At 34.9% G+C, this 24,461-nt stretch overlaps 1 pseudogene; it reads left to right on the forward strand.

The window, feature by feature from the left end:
- The first annotated feature begins 6,159 nt into the window (after nucleotides 1–6,159).
- On the forward strand, nucleotides 6,160–12,530 carry LOC131827834 (DDB1- and CUL4-associated factor 13-like; annotated as a pseudogene).
- The last annotated feature ends 11,931 nt before the right edge of the window (nucleotides 12,531–24,461 follow it).

Below are 24,461 nucleotides of genomic sequence, written 5' to 3' on the forward strand. Positions count from 1 at the left end.
TTACAGATGTAATCATATCTTAAAGAGTAATGTTTGCAACATTGCCTTGTTGACTGTATAAGTGTGACTGATTTTTATGAGATGACACTGTGTTAGATTACATGACACCAAATTCCACAATACTACAATGATGCCAATTACCAAACCAAAGCACAAAAATGACCACTGATTAGAGGTAACAAAATATGTCTCTGGTCTACCTATAACCTTATAACTGAAATCACCTCAAATATCTATGGCACAATTGTAGTTATAATAGAAACTAATAGAAAATTCAGATAATCAGATTATCTAGAAATAAGTTTTTTTTTTTTTTTTTCCCAATGGTTTTATTTGTTTATTTGACAGAGAGAGACTCCGTGAAAGAGGGAACATAAGCAGGGTGGTGGGAAAGGGAGAAGCAGGCCTCCCACCAAGAAGGGAGTCTGATGCGGGACTCAATCCCAGAACACTGGGATTATGACTTGAGCTGAAAGCAGCCACTTAATGACTGAGCCACCCAGGTACCCTAGAAATAAGTTTTGCTCATGAAAGAATATTTGTTATTTTTAAAAATGTCATTAAATGATAGAAGAAGTATTGGTATCTCTTTCATGCTTCACCAGAGTTTATCAACTATTAACTTTGGCATTATCAACATTTTAGGCCAATCTTTTAGTCAGGGGCTGTACTTCAAATTATAAAGAGAATATGGTCCCCAGCCACCTATGCCCAGTATCACAATGATGAAATCTGTGTGGTGATTCTTGAGGAAGACTGTCTGCTAATAGTTCCCATCTTCTTAATTTTATATATATATTCATTCCATAAGAATGTTGAAAATAATTAGGCTTATATAGGTAGTAGAGCAGAACAGTTGTGAATAAGACCAGTTGTGTTTAATGTCTAATAAAGTGAAATATTACTTTTAGTTAAAGTTTAAGAATTATCTCACAGCATAAATTAATTTCAAAATTATATCTCTGGTAGATATAGGCTCTGGTAGGACCTTTTCTGCAAGGCCTGATCCCAAGACGTCTCTATTTGCAAAGGCTAATCATGTGTATAATGAAAGCTGTATAGATTTCCCATAATTTTACGGTTTATCTTTTTTAATGCCGTTTATAGAAAATTGATCTCTAATTTTAGGTGGGACATATGAACAGACAAAAAATAAGTTGTTCCATATCATCTCAATATAAGGCAATTCTCTCTCTCTTTTCTCTCTCTCTCTCTCTCTCTCTTTATTTGTATGTATCTGTATATAGTTAGGTGGTAGAAAGAAATTAGAAGTAGAACAAAAGGACTGAAAAATGAGCACAGATAATTTACATGGTAAAAAGTGGAAACAATATGGCATAGTGAGGGGGACTTGACAGACATTTGAAAGAAAATTTTAGTGTAATTTTTAATAGTTCTATGACCATGGGTAAAGTTTCATAAATATTTTTTGGTAAAAATAAAAAGATGAATAACTGAACTATCAGAATCTCATTTTCCTTCTATAGAAAGAAAAGGATTATATATACTCTTCATATCACTCGAGAAACTTACAAATATCAGGTGAACTAATGAGGTCAGAAATACATTATTTGTAAAGATCAAATAAGATGTGTACTATAGAAATCCCCCCAATTTCCCATTAAAATTTCTGAAAATTTATAAAATGACAACAACTGTTAATAGCACTATAAGACAACATTAAGTCACAGCCTAGGCAAAATCTCAACTAAATTCCTTGTCACTCCTTTCCATTTTCCAAATTATTTTAACAATACTTACTAAACATGGGGTTCAACTTTCTATTTGAAGTTTTCCTCTACCAGTATAATTTTTTTGGCTTTTGGATTTGACCTTGTCTTGGTAATACCAACAATAATTCCAGAATTCAGCAAGTATTTTTTAGTGGTTAGAAATTATTATCACCTTTTGATACTCTTTTAGTAAGTTCACAGTTCTTTTATAATTATATCTGTAATTCTTCCTCATCTTTGTGAATAACAAAGCAAATAACAAAGTAAATGAAATAAAGTGTGTGGAGAATTTATTTAGTGGGCATGTATAATTTTGCATATAAACAGCAGGCTCAATGCTAAGCTTTTGGAGATAGATTAACAGATGTGATATGTTAGAGTCCTAGAAAGCTATGTATAAGTTCAAATTCATTAAGTTTAATGCAATTCCTCAAGTAATTAAAAAATCCTTTATGATGAAGCAACAGAATTAACAAAAAAGCTTATATAAATGAAGTTGATACACACACACACACACACACACACACACACATACATACACAGGTAGCAAGCTATATATTTATTCTTTGTTGAATTTTTGAGAAAAAAAGTATCGAATCACATCAAAATAAGTATTTTAAGTACAAAAAACTAAAGCAATAGAATAGATATGGAGTTTTTAAATGCATGATGAACCAAATACCAAAAGGAAAGCTGTCTTCTTTTAGAAAACGAAGTTACTTCTGTCAAGTAAAAATTCACCTTATTTCAACTGCTTTGTATGTTCATGTTCTGGCATATTGGGTTTTCTTCAAGAGAAGCACTAATTTACTTTGTAGTGTAGAGAAACTTTCTATTAGTATTTAAAAGCTCAATGCTCCCTTGTCTTATGAAACATGTTATTAACTGTTAATCCACACAACACCCCTTGTTAAATAGCTCATTATTATTATCTTCACTTTCCAGCTGAAGAAACACACTAAGAGAGGTCACGGAGTGAGTCAAGGCCAGGATTAGCAATGAAAAGCACCCACTTGTTGGTGCTTTCCTTGGTCTACCAGGCCACACTAAATAGGTGAGATGGCCTGCCTGGATAGCCACAAAGAATGGGAGCTGACCCAGAGCTTGTGTAACCAAACTCCTAATAAAGACAGCCTGTGTAGTTCTTGCCTGTGGACTTCATACAAGTTACCCTAAATTTGAATTGGTGGGGCCCTCACTAATATTCTTGACCTAGATCCTGAACGTTGCCCTTACAATTTCTCACCTCATGTCACCATCACTACTGAGACCCTGTGAGTTTACCTGTGGTTTGCTCTACTCTGAACCCATTTCTAAGGAGAGAAAGGTAAACAGTGTTGAGGGCATTTTACAACTTAGGGGATATTTCTGGAGGGGCTGGAATCTGTATTAATTCTCTTAGAAAATGAGACCAAATTTATAATCTCTGTGGGTTTTTATCTGTTTGGGAAAAAAATAAATGCACATGTAATAAAAACTCACTGAAATTCTAGACAGTACCTGGGGTAGAAGCAAGAGATATAGTATATTTTATGAAATACTGACAAGGAAATATAGACAATGAAGACATGAATTTTCTAAATAATTAACTTATTATTGTTAAGAAGTCTTTCACAGTAGCAAGCACTTTAACCTTAAAAAGAAGTATGATAAAAAAAAAAAAAAGAACTTTGGTCAAGGAAATAGAAAAGAACTCTTAAAACCACCTAATAGCAAACAAAAATACTGGGGCTTTATTGGAACATGTAGCTTTCACGGCTTTTGAAATGTGGAGGATATGGATTATCAATAATGTTTATCAAAACATATTCTTATTTTTATTTTTTAAAGATTGTATTTATTTATTTGATAGAAATCACAAGTAGGCAGAGAGGCAGGCAGAGAGAGAGGGGGAAGCAGGCTCCCTGCTGAGCAGAGAGCCCGATGCAGGGCTCGATCCCAGACCCTGGGATCATGACCTGAGCCGAAGGCAGAGGCTTTAACCCACTGAGCCACCAGGTGCCCCCATATTCTTATTTTAATTAATCTAACATCCCATTTGTAAATAAAAATTGATCAAAGAGGCATATAAAGGTTTACCTATTGGTAAAATATTCTACCAATATTATATAATATTTAATATATTTGATGTAACTGATGAAATTTATAAAATGTTTTGCTTTGTATAATAAAATACAGTTCTAAGTTATTTTTTCGTAAGTTAAATGAAATGAAAACAACATTCCCTAGGATGGGGGGAAATAATAAAATATGTTAAAGCTGGTAGGAAAAATAAAATAGAACTATTATCTACAAAAACAACTGAATATATTATTTGTTTCCATACTAAAAAATCATACTTCAAAATCTGGCCCAGATGACTTTACTATTAAAATCTTCCACATATTTGGGAAGAAATAATAATTCTACATACATTCATAGAAGAGAAAAACAAGGAACAGTCTCCACCTTACCTTGTGGGGTCAGCACAGCCTTTACTCTAAAATTTTAAAAGGGCATAATGAGAAAGGAAAATTACAGAAAAATTTTTTCGGAAAACATAGATGAAAATTTCTAAATGAAATGTGAGCAAATCAAATCATGAAACAGATAATACAACTACATTAAGTAAGGTTTATTTTAGATTTGAAGAGAAGTTTAACATTCAGAAAGTGATCAATCTAATTCATCACACTGACAGAATAAAGGGGGGAAAATGGCATAGTAACATCAACAGATACAGGAAAAGCTTTTATAAAAGTCAATATTCTTGCATGATAAACTTTTAGCAAACTAAAAATAGAGGAGAATCTTCTTAATTTGGTGAAGAATATCTACAAATGTCTACAGGATACATTATATTTAATTAAGATATATTAAAAATTTCCCATCAAGACTGGGAACAAGAAAGTCTGATATCATTACTTTTTCCAACTTTGCACTGGATGACCTAGCCTGTGCAATATTAAAATCTCTGCTGAGCAGATAGCCTGATGCAGGGCTTGATCCCAGGACTCTGGGATCATGACCTGAGCCAAATGCAGAGGCTTAACCCACTGAGCCACCCAGGTGCCCCAGTAAATAAAAACTTTAAAAAATGATATGACTGTTGAATAAAAAACAATTAGAAAATAAAAAATTTTTAAAGAAAGTATTAATTTAGCATCAAGCACATAAAATTCCTTATATATTTATCTAATAAAAATTGCGTATAATCTTTGACCATAAAACTATAAAATATTACTTAGAAAAATTAAAGAGGAGATAAATAAATGAAAGAATTTATTGAATTTTGTAAATACAGTAATTCTTTCCCAAATTACATAGAGTAACGAAATAGATTCAATGCAATCCCAATTAAAGTCAAAGCTTTATTTTTATAGACATTAATAAGTTTATTTTAAAATTCAAATCAAAATGCAAAAATGTCAAGATGAGGCAAGGTGATATTAAATGAAAACAAAGTCAGAGTATTTACACTATCATACACCATGATCACCAAGCAATCATAGTAAATAAGTTTTTATGATACTGACACACGAAGAGAAAATCTGGCCAATGGCATATAATAAACATCAAGGAACAGTATTATATAAACAGCTACAGACTTACGATAAAGGTGACATTGCATGGCACTGGGGTAAAAATTAGGTTAATAAATCTTAATCTTTATATCCGGAATACTCCAAAATTGATTCCAGATGAAGTGTAGAACTAAATGTGAAGTACAAAACAATGCAGGCTGTAGGAGATAATATATGTGAATGTTTTCATGACCAAAATAATAGCTTTCTGAATGAGGAAACAAAAATCATTAGCCAAAGATAACACTAATAATTTGTGCCTATTTATCAAAATATTCCATAAAGACAGTTTAAAATATAATATACAGATACGTATCTATACACACAGAGAGTCACATACATACATATTACATATAATGTTTAGGAAAAATAAACAGACTACATAAAAAAAAATCTACAACTCAAGAAACATAGATAGATGACCCCACAGAAAAATGTAAGCAAAACATTTGGACAGGCATTTCACAAAGAGGATATGTAAATTAAAACCACACTGTGACAAGTATTTATAAGGTCTACAAGAGGAAAACTATAAATTTCTGATAAATGAAATCAAATAAAAACTAAATAAATGGAAAGGTATTCCATGTCCATGAATAGGAAGACTCCATATTATCAACATATCAGTTCTTCCCAAACTGATCTATAGATTCAGTATAATCCCAATCAAATCTCAGCAAGGTTACTTTGTGGATATTGACAAACTGATTCTAAAGTTTAGATGGAGAAGCAAAAGAACCAGAATAGTTAGCGTGATATCGAAGAACAAAGTCAGGGGACTGACAGTACCTGAATTTGAGACCTACTATAAAGCTACAGGAATCAAGACAATGTACTATTAGTGAAAAAACAGAGATAGCTCAATGGAACCAAATAGCAAAACCAAAAATAGACCCACAAAAACACGGTCAATTGATTTTTGGCAAAGCAGCAAAGGTAATAAAATAGATCAAAGACTGTCTTCTCATGTTATGGAACAACTGGACATACACATGTTGATGAATAATGAATCTAGATTCATCAAAAAATGAACCTAGATAATTCAGAAAGACTTTATGTTCTTCACAAAAATTAACTCAAACTGGATCATATATTCAAAACTATAACACTCCTAGAGGATAACATAGGAGAAAACCTAGATGACCTTAGATATGATGATGGCTTTATAGATATAACACCAAAGGCACAATCCATGAAAGAAATAATCGGTAAGCTGGACTTCATTAGAATTAAAACTTCTGCGAAAAGTCCATGTCAAGAGAATAAGAATACAAGTCCACAGACTGGGAGAAAATTTTGCAAAGACACATCCAAACTGTATAAAGAATTTTTTTATTCTTAAAGATTTATTTATTTGAGAGAGAGAGAGAGAGTGAGTGCTCCCACATGAGTGGGGGTAGAGGGCAGAGGGAGAAAGAATCCCCACTGAGCACAAAGCCTGACAACACAGAGCTTGATCTCAGGCCCCCAAGATCATGACCGGAGATGAAATTAAGAGTTGACACTTAACCAACTGAGCTACCCAGGCACCCCTAAAATATACAAAGAACTCTTAAAGCCCAATAATAAGAAAATGAACTACTGATTTTAAAATGGGCCAAAGATCTAAACAGACCCTTCTCTAAAAAAAATATTCAGAGAGTAAATAAGCATATGAAAAGATGTTCTAAAATCATGTCACCAAAAAAGTACAAATTAAAGTAGCAGTGAGATGTCACTACATAGCTATTAGAATGGACAAAATTTGGAACACTGGCAACACCAAACATTGTCAAGAATATTGAGCAATGGGAACTTTTATTCCTTGCTAGTGAAAATTCAAAATGGTACAGACACTTTAGGACACAGTTTGGTAACTTCATACAAAACTAACATATTCTTAGCATATGATTCAGCAGTCACTCTCCTTAGTAATTACCCAAGGGAATTGAGAACATGTCCACACAAAAATCCTGCACATAAATGTTTACAGGAACTTCGTCCAGAATTGCCAAAATTTGAAGGCAACCAATATGTCCCTCAGTATGTGAATGAATTAATAAACTGGAATACAACAGAAAATTATAGAATTCTAGATTCTAAACAATGGAATATTATTCAGTTCTAACAAGAAATGAGCTATCAAACCATGAACAGACAAGGAAACTTAAATGAATATTGTTAAGTGAAAGTGTGAAAAGGCTACATATTCTATGATTCCAACTACATAACATTCTGGACAGAAAAAAATGTGGAAACAGTAAAAAGACAACGGGATCATTGTGGGCAGGGGATAGGATAAATAGAGCACAAAGGATTTTTAGGGCGGTGAAAATGCCCTGTATCATATTATAATGACGTCATTACACATTTGTCCAAATCCACAGAATGTACAACAAGAAGAGTGAAACTTAATGTAAACTATGGCCTTTGGGTGATTATGATGTGTCAATGCAGGTCTTCCATACTAATGAAGTTACCACTGGTGGGTAATGTTGGTAATGGGGGAAACCATGCATGGGTGGGGGGAGGGGACATATGGAAAATCTCTGTACCTTCTTCTTGGTTTATCATGAAACTAATACTGTACTAAACAAATTAAAGTCTTCCAAAAAAATTACATAAAATAAACACACACACACACACACAATGACACCACTGTACATTTGCCAGAAACGCTGGGGTGCAAGTACTGCAGTAAGAATATGAATAAGTACAATGTTTTTGGAGAGCTATCAGTGTATCTCCTAAAACAAAATATACTAATATCTTATAGCACAACAAATTCACTATTGAATATTGTAGATTTGAATATATATGTTCACTGAAGGATATGTCAAAAAATTAATAATATCATTGTTTGACATAGTGAAATACTGGAAACAACCCAAATATCCATGAATAGAAGAACTTACATAATTTTAGAATACTGATCTTCTAAATGGAATATTGCATGACCATGAGTATGAGCAATCTATTTCTATAAGGAACAATATGGACAGTCTCACAGACATAGCACTGAGTGAAAGAAAACATATACAAAAATACTATATGATTACATTTATATAACTGTCTCCAATAGGCAAAACCAATCTGTGTGATAGAAGTCATAACAACTATCCTCTTTGGGAATGTAGAAGGAGCCAAGCCAAAGTGAGCTGGCCAAGCAGAATAATATTGATGGTGTTCAGCCAGATCATAGAAGAGTATAAAGGAATCTTCTAATACTATTGTATATCTTGATCTGGGTGATAGTTAAAAGGTGTGATTAACAGATAAAAATAATTGAAATGGGGTGCCTGGGTGGCTCAGTGGGTTAAGCCGCTGCCTTCCGCTCAGGTCATGATCTCAGGGTGCTGGGATTGAGTCCCGCATGGGGCTCTCTGCTCAGCAGGGAGCCTGCTTCCCTTCCTCTATCTCTGCCTACCTCTCTGCCTACTTGTGATCTCTCTCTGTCAAATAATTAAATAAAATCTTTAAAAAAAATAATTGAAATGTACTCTTAAGATCATACACACACACACACACATTTGTTACGCATCACACATTCTTAGAAAATTAAATAAAAAGCAGAGATCACTTCAAAAACAAAGAGCATAAAATTTTGAAAATTTCATAAAATTATGAAAATTTTTTTCATAATTGTGTAACAATGACTAAATTCAAGTAACAAATCCCATATAAACAGATCAAGGTAAGGCTAAGAGGAAACACCACTGCTAATCCTGCATCCAAAATTCAACAATTTTCTATTACTTGCCAAAAGATATTTTTTCATTGAGCAGCCATTGTTCATAGATGTCAATTGTTTTCAGATGAGATAAACATTTCCTTCCGTAAGTATATATTGTCTTTCTTAAATCCAGGCTCTACTGCATAAATAAATTCTCAAGTCATAAGGGAGATGAGTTCAGCCAACATAACACCACTATTAAAAAATAAATCCAAAGTACACATTTCTCTTGCCATGAACCAAATTCAAAATGTTCAGGTTATCTGTAGTGAAGCCCGAGTGTGTTTTATTCCCTTCTTGATTCAAAACACCAGAGAGATCCTTCATGCCAGCTGGTTGCAGCAGAAGCCAAACACATAAATGAAAGAGCAAATTATAAAGCCATCAATGCTGCCTCCCACTTAAACAGCTTGTCCTGTTATCAAATGTCAAACTATTCCTATTCCAGGATCCTCCCCTTGGATTGGGGACCTAGCAGTTTAGTTTTAAGCACTCTATCCATAATAATAATAAAATAAACCAAGTTTTCTAAATCTACTCCCTAGATGCAGGCAGAGATACTCTTTAGCTTTGCACACTATTACTCATGTCCTGAGATAGTTTTATTATGGTTACTCTGATTATTACTACTTTCCTGGCTAATCAGTGTCTTTGAGGCCCCTGCACATTTAACCACAGCCATTCTATTTCAGTCCCTTATTCACCCCATTCCTTTAGCAAATTTAGGATGAAAGACAAAACAGATCAGGCCCTAGGGTCATCATCATTACCAATGCTGTTCTGAGCACCCTGGGACTCAGGTCACACACAACCCCATGATAGCTTCATTGTCGTGGGTTAAAGAGGTAATACACGTTCCTAAAGAGAAGCACATTCATTCATTCATATTGTGAATTGGGATTAGGGCATAAGAAATTTCCCTTATTTCAGTTTACTATTTCATATTGTTGAGGCATAATGTACATACCTCCTCTGATCCTTGTATTGTCTTTGTATATCAAAGACAACTCAATAAATACAATCCTATATTCTAGCATCAACTTAAAGAATTATAAAATTTTAGCACCGAACAAGATAAATCAAATTACAAAGAAAATTTATAGATGAAGACGTGACTAACAAAGATCCATGACTTGTTCAAGATCATACCACTACTCACTTGGTGTTAAGTAATCTGTTTTATATTTTATTACTGTGTGACAGAGGTAAACAGGGAAACAAACGGAGTAATTTTCTAGCCTCTGGAAAACTGGGTAGTAGAATAGTCTCAAAATGTGTTACTGATGGGGTGCAGAGTAACAATTTTTGAGACAACTGACTTAAGTAGGCTACATTACTTTGCTATCATGATATTTAGTAGGATATATTTCATTTTATATATATATGATATACATATACACATGATATATGTATATATGTATGCTATATGTGCATCATGCATGTACATATATTAGCACTTTTTGAGAACTGAAAACTCAAGATCCTCAGAAATTTAAGAGAGAATGTGATTGTAGCTTAGAACTTCTTAAGCCAAGACTTAAGGACTTTAAGAGACCACAGAAATTCAAAGGGTCTATTAATCAGCTGGTATTTGTAAAGTATTTTGTATTTGCATATATGTGTATACTTCCTCATGTCTGGAATATGTGTTTATAGCTTTTACTAGATTCTCAAAGTTTAAGAACAGTTTAAGCATCCGTGTTCTATACTCAATTTTGTATTATTTGGTCAGGTTCACTCAGCCAAAAGATTTCCTTTCCTTTGTCAAAATATGAACCCCTTGGCTACAATAATCCATATTTTGTACTCTTCAGTGTTAACCTATTCACATCTAAAATCTGGAGAGTCTGAGTTAGGTCAAGCCTTCATCAAGTTTCATTTTCACAACATGAATATTCCAAACTTAATGGATAGGTTTTGCTGAGTCCAGTAGAATTCTTTCAAAAGTGGTAGCAGATATCTAAACTCACGCTGTCTTTCAGGATCCCAAATCAATTCATCCAATGACTCCTGAATGGTATATTTCAGGAACTATATTACACTGGCACTATAATATAAATTCCTGTAAGGAATAGACTGAAGAATTCCGATTACCAAGGGAAATTGGTTGCTGGTATGGTGGAAACAAGGGGGATTTTTGTTTGGAACCTAGGAGATTTTCTGAGGTTCTTTTTAGTACGGCCATGATAATAGTAAAGATTAATGGAAAACTACAGGAACCTTTGGCAGAGTGAGTGAGGATTCAGAACTTTCAGGAAGCAAAGAAGATTTGCATCTATATCACCAGTTCCAAGAAACTATGATCCTACCTCACGTTCTTGTAAGGTCCTATGAAAATCTGTAAGAGCTTTAAATGCTACCAAACTGGAACAGGTATTTGAAAATCATTCCTAGCTTCCCCGGATGGTCACCAAGATGAAGTCAACATTTGGCAAAGCAGCCAAAGAGCCTGGCTACTGTCCTTTCTGGAGCATGTGATGGAGAGGTTAGAATCTGGAACTTGACCAATGAAAATGTATCTGCACAATGCAAACATATGAGGGGTTTTGTATGAAGAATATGTACTCGTTTATGTGGGATTTTTTTTTTCTGCTGTCAATAACAAAACTATGACGTAGTGGAAAATAGATGGACCAGGCTATGGAGAAGAGGAGGAACTAACCACCACAGACAATATTAGGAAAGGGAGTAAATACAGGAATTGATCATCACAGGAAAGAAGCTGTTTTTTCCACATGTGGACACCAAGGAGACATTTGGAATGAGCAAAGAACCAATCTTATACTGGGGATGCAACAGTATAGTGTTAAATTAAACCCAATTGAGACATTTCTCTTGGGAAGTTGTGCTTCTGACAGGAATACTGTGCTTTATGATATGAAACAAGCTACTCCTCTGAAAAAGGTCATCTTAAAGATAAGAACAAATACAATTTGTCGGAACCCTATGGAAGCTTTCATTTTTACTGCAGCAAATGAATGTCACAACTTACATACTTCTGATATGCATGCACTGAACACTCTTGGTCCATGTGGATCATGTATGTATGGTGCTTGATGTGGATTACTCTCCCACTAGGAAAGAGTTTGTGTCTGCTAGTTTTGATAAATCTATTTGAATCTTTCCTGCAAACAAAAATAGAAGCAGGGAAGTCTATCAAAAAAAAAAAAAAAAGAATGTAACATGGGTTACAGTAAAGTGGGACTTCTAACAGCAAATATATTATGTGTGGACCTGATTAAATGAACATTCGTCCACGGAATACTAATGATTCCGAAAAAGTGGGTATGCTTACATCACAAGAAAAAGCAGCCAAAGATTATAACCAGAAACTGAAGGAGACATGTTAACATCATCCTCATAAAAAAATGCATGGTTTGTCACAAATATCTATCAAAATCTATCTACAGCCAGATTCAGGAACAGCACATCATGAAAGAAGCTCGTCAATGAAAGGAAATGAATCAACTCAAACAGAGAAAGCCTGGATCTCTGTAGGCTGTGTCAGAAAAGAATACATAGTGGCAGTTGTGAAATAACACTTGATATTCCTACCAATCCTGACATATAATTATTCATTACATTTTTATCTGCAAACTCAGTAAATAAAAATACTGGCTCTAGAATAATCAATTCAGTTATATGTGCAGAATGCTACCCTGAAAATATATCCTGAAAGGTGGCCTGGTTGAGAAGACTATCCATCATTTTGTCCTTGATCTGTTTTCTCATTTCATTGAGGAATAAAGCATTTGCCAACTTACCTACTTTTACTGTTAAAAAATGCAGATATACTTTCATGCTGATCTATTATTGTAAATATACTATACATATGAATTTAAATTTAAGACCAAACATCTCTTTGTTAAATTTTTTTATTATTATGATGTTCAGTTAGCCAACATATACTACATCATTTGTGTCTGATGTAGTGTTCAATGATTCATTAGTTACGTATAACCCCCAGTGCTCATCACAACACATGCCCTCCTTAATACCCATCACCCTGTTACCCAGTGTCCACATATGAGTGAAACCATACGATAATTGTCTTTCTCTGCTTGACTTACTTCACTTAACATAATCCCCTCCAGTTCCATCCATGTCAGTGCAAATGGTGGGAATTCATCTTTTATGACAGCCGAATAATATTCCATTGTTTATATATACCACATCTTCTTTACCCATTCATCTGTTGAAGGGCATCTCTGCACTTTCCAGAGTTTGGCTATTGTGGACATTGCTGCTATGAACACTAGGGTACATGTGCTCCTTCTTTTCACTGAATCTATATCTTCAGGGTAAATACTCAGTAGTACAATTGCTGGGTCATAGGGTAACTATATTTTTAACATCTTGAGAAACCTCCATACTGTTTTCCAGAGTGACTGTACCAGATTGCATTCCCACCAACAGTATTAGAAGGCTCCTCTTTCTCCATATCCTCACCAATATTTGTAGTTTCCTGTTTTGTTAATTTTTCCCATTCTAACTGATGCAAGGTGGTATCTCATTGTGGTTTTGATTTGTATTTCCCTGATGGCTAATGATGTTGGGCATATTATTTGTTAACTTTAATATTACTTTGGGTAATTATTGCAATGATTCTTACTATGATTACCTATAACATGTAGATTTATGTCAGAACTTTTTTTGATTCAAATAATTTTCTATGCTTTATTTGTATTTGGCTTTTTGATACTTGAAAGATGATCACATATAAACTTTTATAAAAAAATAATTATATTTTATAGTCAAGTCAAGATAATAAAACATCCTTTTTCTCAGGAAAAAAATTCCTATAGGGAACAAACTGTGCTGTTTCTAAACGCATTTTTCATTATTAAAGTTTGCTGGTCTTCTAATAACAGCATCTGCGAGTGTTACTGTATGCCATATCTATTTTTTTGTTTTGTTCTTGTTTTTGTTTTTTGTCTTATAAGCCTGGTAAAGGCAAGGACTGGCTCATGATTCTTCTATCTCAACTTCCTTCTGGGGAGACTTACTATACTGTAAAGTCCAGGAAGTGAAAAAAAAATAACCTTTCCCAGGTAAGTTTCCACAGGTGACTTATATTCTTGAATCATGCACGTGCATCTATTCACATGTGGACCTATGTTAAATGTGGAAAGGAGCAGAGCCTGTACAAGGCATCCATTTTGCTGGTGCAAATCTATTAGGTCTAATGAGGCTTTGGAAACTAGGTTCTAGAAGTTGTCTGTTCTCGGAATGGCAGCTAAAGTGCTAAGATCTACATTCATCAAGTAAACATATCTCTCTGATTCTCCATCTCCTCTCTTTAATTTTTTTTTTAAATAAAAATTGTATATGTTGAAGGTGTACAACGTGGTGACTTGATTACCATCTTTTTGACTGTGGCAGATATGGCAATCAGCTATGGAGGCCCAGTCATTTGAATAGTTTGGAAAAACCAAATTCCTTATATAAAATCCACTTTTGCTGAAAATAAAGTGGCTCCTGTTTTTAATCCACTTCTGACTGTTACATGGGCACTCAATTTTTGTTGACTGAATGCATACCATTCTAAGGAGGCATAAAGTACCTTAAAAAAGAGAAGAACACTACAAAGAAAGTTCACCTGTGTTTCTGGGGAGGCAGACTCTAAAACAGCAATTTGCACATAATTAGTTCATGCACTGGTGTTTTCTGGATCAACCGCTGGACTGGGCAGTGAAGGAAGGTAAACTGTGATGCATATTCAACAAAGGCATCAACAATCATACCAGGAAATGGTTTTTATGAGTTTTTCAGAACTATGAAGAGTGACAGACCCCTGCATCAACTAGTAACTGGTTGTGAACTGACATCTTCCCAAAGGGTGCAGTCATGGCTAAGCAGTAGTCTTCCTGGCTTAGGGCAATTCCTAAAGAAAACTTGCTGACTCATTTGAGAGCTGTCACCCACCAACACTCTCAGCAACTAGGGAATTGAGTGGTTTTGTTCTGAAAGGGGGAAGGGACAGATCTGGGCAGTGTGCTATGGCATCTACCTCACAAAGACAGCATTAAGGAAAAGCAGCCATGTGACTTGGAACATGAAAAACTTGATTTGAGTAACATTTCTTCCACCTACTAGCTATGGGAATTAGGACATAAAATGTCAACTCTCTGAATTTGTTTCCTCATCTATAGAAATGTAATAATAATAACACATTATTGTATATAATAATAATCTTACATGTTAAAGGTTTATTGTAATATATGCAAAAGAACATGGCAATCTACAGATCTTTCAAGAAGGTAAGTATAAACTTAGTAGCTACAATACAATTCATACAGGCCTTAAAATTGCTTACTGAGTTAATTGAGCTGTATATTTTTAACCTGTACACTTTTCTACATCGGTAATTTACTTAACAAGAAATAAAAAAGGCTCACCTGGCAGGTAATCAAAACGAGAGAAGCACACTACTCACTAACCAGCAGCTGGCCACCATTTAAGAGAGCTGTGTCATGGGTGTAGCCTGAGGATGGTTTATTTACTTATATTACAACTAAAAACTCAGTTATTATTTTGCAGGAAGTTTGGCTCAAAATGACATGGTCTGTTTTTAAATCAGTGCTTGATTTAGCCATATGTATACTATTGGAATAATAAGAGAAAACTACAGAGAAAGCAAATCAAAGAGAGAGAAAAATATAATACATTTAATTTCTTCATTCATTCTTACATTTATGAACTGATCAAATGACAGGTTATCATGAATACACTTTGTGGAAAGATTCAATTATTAGGACATGCATGTCATGACAATGACCTTCTTTGAATTTAAATGAAAATAAACTATCCAACCCTTTCGTGCCAGTGTTAGTATACCTCGACAGGCCTGGAAGGGCATTCCAAGTAAGAGTTATCAAGAGCTAGGTTTTCAAAACTAATCCGATGCCCCACTAAACTTTTCATCACTGTTATGTAGCATGTCATTTTCTTTAAAAAAAAAAAAAAAAAAAAAAGATTAAATTGAAACCATGGTGCCTTTAAACTTTTCAACATAAAATCTCCCACAGTTCCACTTATATTCTAGGATTCAATGCAGTGATCAAGGCCCTATGACGTATATGCCAAAGACAGCATGGGGATGGTGGAGGGGGCAATATATGGTACCACGTACACAGTTCCCTTTCTATTTCTTAAGACAGCTCCTATCATTAAGAGTACTGACGATCACATATTATTTAATTTCTGTCAAGACCCAGTTTGGTTGCCCCTTCTTCCTCAAGTTGGTGAATAAACAAATTAACCATCCTCAGGCTAAAACCATAACACACCTCTCTTTAAAAGTGGTCAACCACTGGTTTAGTGAAAAGTATACTAAATTTTCTTGTATCTGATTACTCTCTAGGTGAGCTCTTGTTTTTTACTTTATTTTTAGAAAACAAAATATGTAGAAAAGTATGTAAACTCAGATTTACTGAATTAGATTCTCCAGGGACAGGGTCCTACTATCTTTGCTTTAATACATTACTAAAATTAAGAAACATGGGACTAAGGAAACAGAGACATGCTATTGCCTTTATTGTTTTAATGCAGGGAGGCAGAAAACACTAGTTATCTCATTAGTGACATACATATGTATTCACTACTAGAAAATAGTAATTCCTTATTTACTAAATAAAGTTAACCATCTTTTTATAAACATATGTAAATTTCAGGTTGTCTTGTCTCTTAGGTAATGATATTAATAATCACATCTCCTGGATTCAATGAGCAGTTACGAGAATGTCCAGGAGGTTTCCTGATGACAATTTTCCTTGCTTTAATTGTTCAGTAAATATAATGTCTATAATGAGTAAACACAGAGAGAAGCCAGCTGAAGGGAACACTGTGTTTTTTATTATCGTCTCTCCTGACTTCCATTTACTTGGCTTTATTTTCCAATTGGAAATGGTGAAGTCCTCAATATTTTCTGAAAGCCAGAAACAATGTTTACATGACCTACATAATTTACATGGTAAATTCCACTTCATGAGTGACTAAATTTTAACTTCAGAAACAATATTACCTTCCTGAGTTTTCAAACAGGAAAAGCCACCTTTAAAAATGACTAAAGACAACAGAGTCTTTCAATTTTGAAAATTAACAGATTTTTAAAAAATAATGATTCATTTTACATGTTGATGTAAATAATGATTCATTTTAAGTTTCAATAAGCCTTTGATTATCTGCTATGTACCAGGAACTGATTCATGTCATCAGTGAAACCAGAGCACTTTTTTCCCTTCCACTGACCACTGTTGACTCTCATTACTTTCCCCTCCCCCAAAAAACTGGAGATATGTGAATTCGAAGAGAAATTGGAAGTATGATAACAGATAACACAGGGCATTGCAACCCAGGAAAATTAGCATGTAAGAAAGTAGTCTGACCTAAAAGAAAATTTGTAGACAAATAATAATTTATCTGAAAAAATTTACTTCCATTAATTTTGGTCTTCTGATCCTTATACTTTCACATAATTACTAGATTAATATAAGTCATTACTAAACATTATAGAAAAGAGAAACTGTAAAACACTTGGATTCCAATAAGCACAGTGGTATTTTCTTTTTTAGCACAGTGGTAAATATTAAAGAAATCAACCATGTGATAACTCCTCTTAAAATATATAGAAGGGGTGGCAGAGTATAATGGACATAAACCTAGTGTTTGGATTTATACTAAACTGATTGATTCCAAAGTCAACCCAGGCATACCAACTTTGGACAGTTTACTTAACCTAACTGGATACAACTCCAAATTTAATTTCAAGTTCTAGTACCTCTGAAAAATTAATTGTCAAATTGGAACAGGGTCCACATTTATAAGATAATTTAAAAAAATACCTAACTTGTGCTTTGTCTCCCCCTCCAATTTCCCCCAATTCACTTCTCACTCCATGTGGATTCTGAGAAACAAACTGAGGGTTTTAGAGGGCAGCGGGGGTGGAGGGTTGGGTGAGCCTGGTGGTGGGTATTATGGAGGGCACGTATCACATGGAGCACTTGGGTGTGGTGAATAAACAACAAATCCTGGAACACTGAAAAGAAATAGAGTAAAATAAAATGGAAAAAAGGGTAAAAAATAACTATCTCGTAGAGTTTTATAAGTAGTAAATGTGACTGTATTGGTATAGCAAAATAGGATCCCTTGCTATGTACCCTTCACTTCTATCCTCAACTCTGTTTGACTATGATGTATGAGAGGTGATCAGTATTAGCAAGAAAGAGGCCCTCTGCACAGAAGACTCCTATTTTCCTCCTATAATAGAAAGAAGTAAGATTATTCCCCTATATCAGACATGAAAGTCAGACTCCCCCTCCATCATAATGGATGTCTAGATATTTATCACCAAGTAGGTCTAAAGGAAATCTTATTGGAAGAATAACAAAATTCTGACATTCTTTGTATTCTGTGTGCATTCTTGATAAGCTGGATAATTGTGTTCTGTTTGATAATGTGTTATATTTACTTGCACACCCATTCAGAGGGGGCGAGGACACATGTAAAGAAACCACATTCCAGCACAGTGCCAATCATAATATAAACATTCAGTAAAGGAGTCTGTCATATTGCAGCTGACTTTATAGACACAGGGGCTGGTCTGACAGAGAGAGAGAGAGAGAAATTAAAAAAAAAAAAATACTGCTCCTAAACATGTTTCTTTCTGAAGCACTGGGGTGCAGCATAGACAGATCTGGGTGAGACAGAGGATGAGGAGAATGGATGAACAGAGAAAAGTTCTCAAGATTTTTCATGAACCCCTTATAAATATGGCAAACAGATATTTCTGCTCTCCTTCAAAGTATAAGGGGAATTCATTTGAGGAAGCATTTTATACTGAAAACTTTTATACTTCAGAATTATTATTAATTGCTCTTTTGTTCTGACAAAGACATTAACAAAAATCCATAAATCATAGTATGTTTTACCTACTAAAAAGAGTTCTAAAGCCCAGAGTGTGAGGGAATAAGAGTGTGCAAGAGTCTCACATGTTGTGGGCTTTCTCATAGAAAGTTCCCAACAAATCATAGCCCTGATAGTACAGAGATATCACACCTCAGGCAAGTTACTTATCGTCTATAAGCATTAGTTTCCTTACCTTAAAAATGAGAGTAAAAAGACAATAAAACCCACAGTATACATGATTTTAAACAAAAGAAACTTACTCTTGATTCTGGCTTCCAACTGGCTGGCATATTTTTGTGCCTAACAGAGCCTGAGAGAATGACACCACTTCTAAGAATTTACTGATTTTAGAAAAAGCTTTCATTTTCAGGCTTCTGGGAATGATTTATGCCAACAAAGTGTGGAAGACTGAAGAGAAGTGCTTTTTGTTTTAGAAAGTCCCTATGAGATTTTTTTTTTTTTTGAATGTACAAAATAGCCTGTGAAATAGTTTGTAGTAGAAAGTTAAAAGTTAAATTTAAGGGGTGCCTGGGTGGCTCAGTTGGTTTAGCAACTGCCTTCGGCTCAGGTCATGATCCAGAACTTCCAGGATCGAGTCCCGCATCAGGTTCCCAGCTCCTTGGAGAGTATGCTTCTCCCTCTGACCTTCTCCTCTCTCATGCTCTCTCTCACTCATTCTCCCTCAAATAAATAAATAAGATATTTTTTTAAAAAGTTAAATTTAAGACCAGCTACTTCAAATCTTCTCTGTTCCAGTATAAGAACAACCAAAATCAACTGATTTAAGATTTAACCCTATAAGGATGCACATGTTCCAAATATAAGACCACTGGCTGTTCCATCAAATCCCTTCATTTGTAAGATTTTTCTTCCTAACTTCTGCCCTACTGCCATCCAGTAACTAAGACTCCAACCCTCAAAGCCCCATAAAAACACTTCCCCAACTCTGGCCTTTTGAGATACTCCTTCAAACTGATCCTCTCTTTGCTTTGGGAGTTTGGAAACAAACTACTTTCCTTGGAACTGGTTGTAAGAAAGTTTTGAAGTGTGTAAACCTGGTGATTCACAGACCTGTACCCCTGGGGATAAAAATATATGTTTATAAAAAATAAAAAATTCAAAATAAATAAATAAATAAATAAATAAAATCTTTAAAAAAAAAAAAAGAAAGTTTTGACAAATTCTAAATGAGGAAAAAATAATTGTTTAATGGAGAGTGGTAGAGTAGATGAAAAGGAGAGAATCTAGGAAGAAACATGAGGGATGCAAGTAAAGACCCAAAGTTGGAAACAAACAAAGACATTTTACAATCAATACACTAATATTAAATATTTTATACATTTCTGCCTGCAATGTCAACCCTCTCTGTTTACTCCAATCTTTGGGGAAGTTCTCTTATGTTATTGCTAAGTTACTTTCCAGATAAACAGATAGTGACTAGGAACAAAGGGAGTTCTTTGTCTCACATTTATAGGGACTTTCTAAAACAAAAAGATTTTTCATGAACCCCTTATAAATATGGCAAACAGATTATTTTGTATTATCCAGGCGGTGCCCAGTGTAGGCATAGGTGTCCTTAGGAGAGGGGCGGCAGTATCAGACTTGGAGAAGCAGAGCTTGGAGTGATGAGACTATGAGCTGTGGAGTGCAGGTAACCTCTAGACACCGGTAAAAGGCAAGGAAGATTCTCCCCTGGAGTTTCCAGGAAGAAAACAGCTTTGCTGCGAGTGAAATTTTCTTCGGTGTTATTGAGATATAATTATTTAAGTTTAATGTATACAAACAGATTATTTTATACATGTATATGTTGTAAAGTGACTATCACAATTATGTTAGTTAATACATCCGTTCCCTCACATACTTACCATTTTTGTGTGTGGTAAGAACATTTAACAACTACTCTTCTAGCAATTCAAGTATCTAATAGTTTTATTAACTACAGTCACCATGCTATACATTAGATCCTCAGCACTTACTCATCTTTTAATGACAATGTTTGTACCCTTTGACCAACATCTCCCCATTTCCCTCATCCCCTAACCTCTGGCAACCACCATTCTACTCAGGGAGCAAGATTTTAAAGAGGAAATAAATAATTCGGCAACAAACAAGCACTTAATGTGAAAGATAATTAAATAAATGAAATTCCCTGATAACCCATAAGAATATTGAAGAGAATTCTTTATTTTTTAAATTACCAGGATTGTATTCCATAGCTAAGTTATTTCAAATATTAAAAGAAAGGGTAATTCCAGAAGATCAGAGAGTTTAGAGATACCCAGACTGCTGACATCTGTACGTACCACTGCCACATGAACATTCAATGGGATGACATAAGCAAAAAGTGAAAAACAAATGTTTGCTATTATTTCAAATGTTAATAATTACCTGGCTATTAATGCCAAAGTACTTGAGTGGATTAGTAGAGAGAAGAATGGTACAAAAGAATAAAAAGAAGGAAGATATATTAGTTTCCTATTGCTATTGTAAAAAATTACCACAAACTTAATTTCTTATTTACAGGTCTGGAGGTCAGAAGTCCAAAATCCGTTTTACAGGATTAAACTCAAGTTGGCAGCAAAGCTGTTTTCTTCCTGGAAACTCCAGGGGAGAATCTTCCTTGCCTTTTACCGGTGTCTAGAGGTTACCTGCACTCCACAGCTCATAGTCTCATCACTCCAAGCTCTGCTTCTCCAAGTCTGATACTGCCGCCCCTCTCCTAAGGACACCTATGCCTACACTGGGCACCGCCTGGATAATACAAAATAATCTTCTCATCACAAAGATCCTAAACATATCTGCAATGTCACTTTTATCATGTAACATAACATATTCACAAGTTTCAAGGATTAGGATGTAGACGTCTTCAGGATACTATTACACTGTCTACTGATTGCATAAAAATAATGATTGCATAATCATTAAATGATTGCAATCTAATGATTGCATAAAATGCAATCTAAATGATTGCATAAAAATAATAGGAAAGAAAGCATGAAGGCACGTGGGAGAAGTGGCAGATAGTGATGTGGGCGTGTATACATCTGTGTGCATACTCAGGAAGAATAGGACAATGGAATTCTTATTGATGCTAGTCTTCTCATTCAAGAGGCAGAGTGTTTAAAGTGCTTGGAAATGGAAGAATTGCTTTGAGTTTAAATCCCATCACATTCTGGTTTTGTGTCATGGAGCAAACCATTTAACCTCAATGGAAAATCACAGTAAACTTCTTTTGAGTGAGTACTCATTGCAGCCACTGTACCAATAAATGCTTCACCTGCACCCTCTAAATTACTCATCATCGCTCCTGTAAAGGTTGGTCCCCTTGTAAAATGAAGAAGCTAAGACTAAATTGACATAATCATCTTCAGTTACTGAAAATCAACCTAGCTAGTAATTTGATTCTAGGCTTATCATTAAAATAAGGATATGAATAGTGTCTTCCTCATAAGCTTGCTGTAAAAATTAATATGTTTCAGGAAACTCTGTAAGCTGTTATAAAATTAAATGGTGATATAAAATTATAGCACTTAACCCAAGGATTAAATGAAACAACACATGTAAATTATCCTAGTTGATGCCTGACAAGTAGTAAGTACTTAAAAAATATTATTTCCCGGGCACCTGGGTGGCTCAGTGGGTTAAGCCGCTGTCTTCGGCTCAGGTCATGATCTCAGGGTCCTGGGATCGAGTCCCACATCGGGCTCTCTGCTCAGCAGGGAGCCTGCTTCCTCCTCTCTCTCTGCCTGCCTCTCTACTTGTGATCTCTCTCTGTAAATAAATAAATAAAATCTTTAAAATATATATATATATTATTTCCCTCAGCCTCATACTTTATTCTTAGAAGAAGATTATTTTCAGGATAGAAAATGTGTTGGACCCTGGAGTGGCATACATAATTTCACATTCTTCTTGCCCAAATCTGAAAGTCTCATGTAGCCTCTCTAGATACAGTACTTCTCCCTTTTCTTTTCTTTTTTTCTTTTTTTTTTTTTTAAAGATTTTTATTTATTTATTTGACAGAGATCACAAGTAGGCAGAGAAGTAGGCAGAGAGAGAGGAGGAAGCAGGCTCCCTGCTGAGCAGAGAGCCTGATGCGGGGCTCGATCCCAGGACCCTGGGATCATGACCCGAGCTGAAGGCAGAGGCTCAACCCACTGAGCCACCCAGGTGCCCCTACTTCTCCCTTTTCTATATCTCAAATTCTTTACTTCCAGCTGTCTTTCCTATAGCCCTAAGAAATTAGGAGACTGTAAACTTAGAGTACAGGGCAAGTGTATGTCAATAAAGGAAGACTTAAAAGAAAAGAGAGAGGTCTGAAAATTCCAGGTCCAGGACTCAGAAGGTCATAAAAGAACCTGCAAATAAAGTCTCCCAGTTAGCAAATAAAATCACTTTCACTGCCTCACTTTCCCTGTGTTTTAGGCATGTGTGTGTTCGTGATAACATGCAAATTATCAAATCAGCTATTTACACCATAAGGCAAAATGGTTTCCAGTAAGACAAATTTATTTTTAAAAATTCCAAAGGATGGAGATGCAGAGATGGCCTAATTTCTGCTTTAGTATCATCAGTTCCTCAATGGATCAACTAAGTTTTTATGGCTTAGTCCAAGAACTTAATCTATTTTGGCAATACTTCCTCACCAACATCACATGTATCATAGTTATAATAGCTTAATAATTTATTGTGTCCAAAATATTTCTAAATATTTCTAATATTTCTAAATATTTCATTTAAAAAACACAAAACAACCCTGAGGCACCATTATTTCCAAATCATGCCTACCATCCAAGTCAATTGTCTTAATTGCCAAAGTTTTTACTTTGATGTTTCCCTGGTGAGTTGACACTGCTAGATAAAAATGAGAAAACATATGTTTTTTAACATAATGTCAGCCCCAAAAATCATTAGTCTAGAATTTGCTTATGTTGTTCTTCTCATTTGGGCATAGGCAACAACATTCCTACTTGAAATTAAATTTACATTTAGTTTTGAATCCTTTAATTTGGATAGATTAAGATAGCTTCCCTTTGGAAAAAAGCATTGGGTAGAAAGGATTTTAAGATCAGTTCTTTCTTGCTTTCTGGTGGCATAAGAGTAGTTGCAGTTTGAAGTTTCTGTTTGAAAAAGGCAGGCTTCTGTGGAGGCGAGTGATAAATTTTGAAATTCAGAAATGTGGAGCTCACCCATTTTGCCACAAATGACACCCTGGGTCTGAAAGTTCCAGGTCCAGGAACCAGAAAGTCAGAAGAAAGGACCACAGAGATGAACACCTTGAGAGTAGTGAAGAGAACACAGACTCCAATTCTAGGGACTATAAGATAATTTGCCTGAACAGGCTGTCCCCTTGGCAAGAATAAGTACTACCTTGTACATATGATTTATGGCCTAAGCCAGCAATTGCCCTGAAATCCTGAGTATAGAAACCTCATTTGACCAGTGCTTCAAGAACCTGCCCTCTTAGCTATTTGGCCATTCTGTGGATACATTTCCTTTTCTATTCCTGAGTCCAGAGGGAACCATGGGATATCAACTGAGGTAAGA

The sequence above is a fragment of the Mustela lutreola genome, chromosome 3, assembly GCF_030435805.1.
Source record: "Mustela lutreola isolate mMusLut2 chromosome 3, mMusLut2.pri, whole genome shotgun sequence".
Lineage (NCBI taxonomy): Eukaryota > Metazoa > Chordata > Mammalia > Carnivora > Mustelidae > Mustela > Mustela lutreola.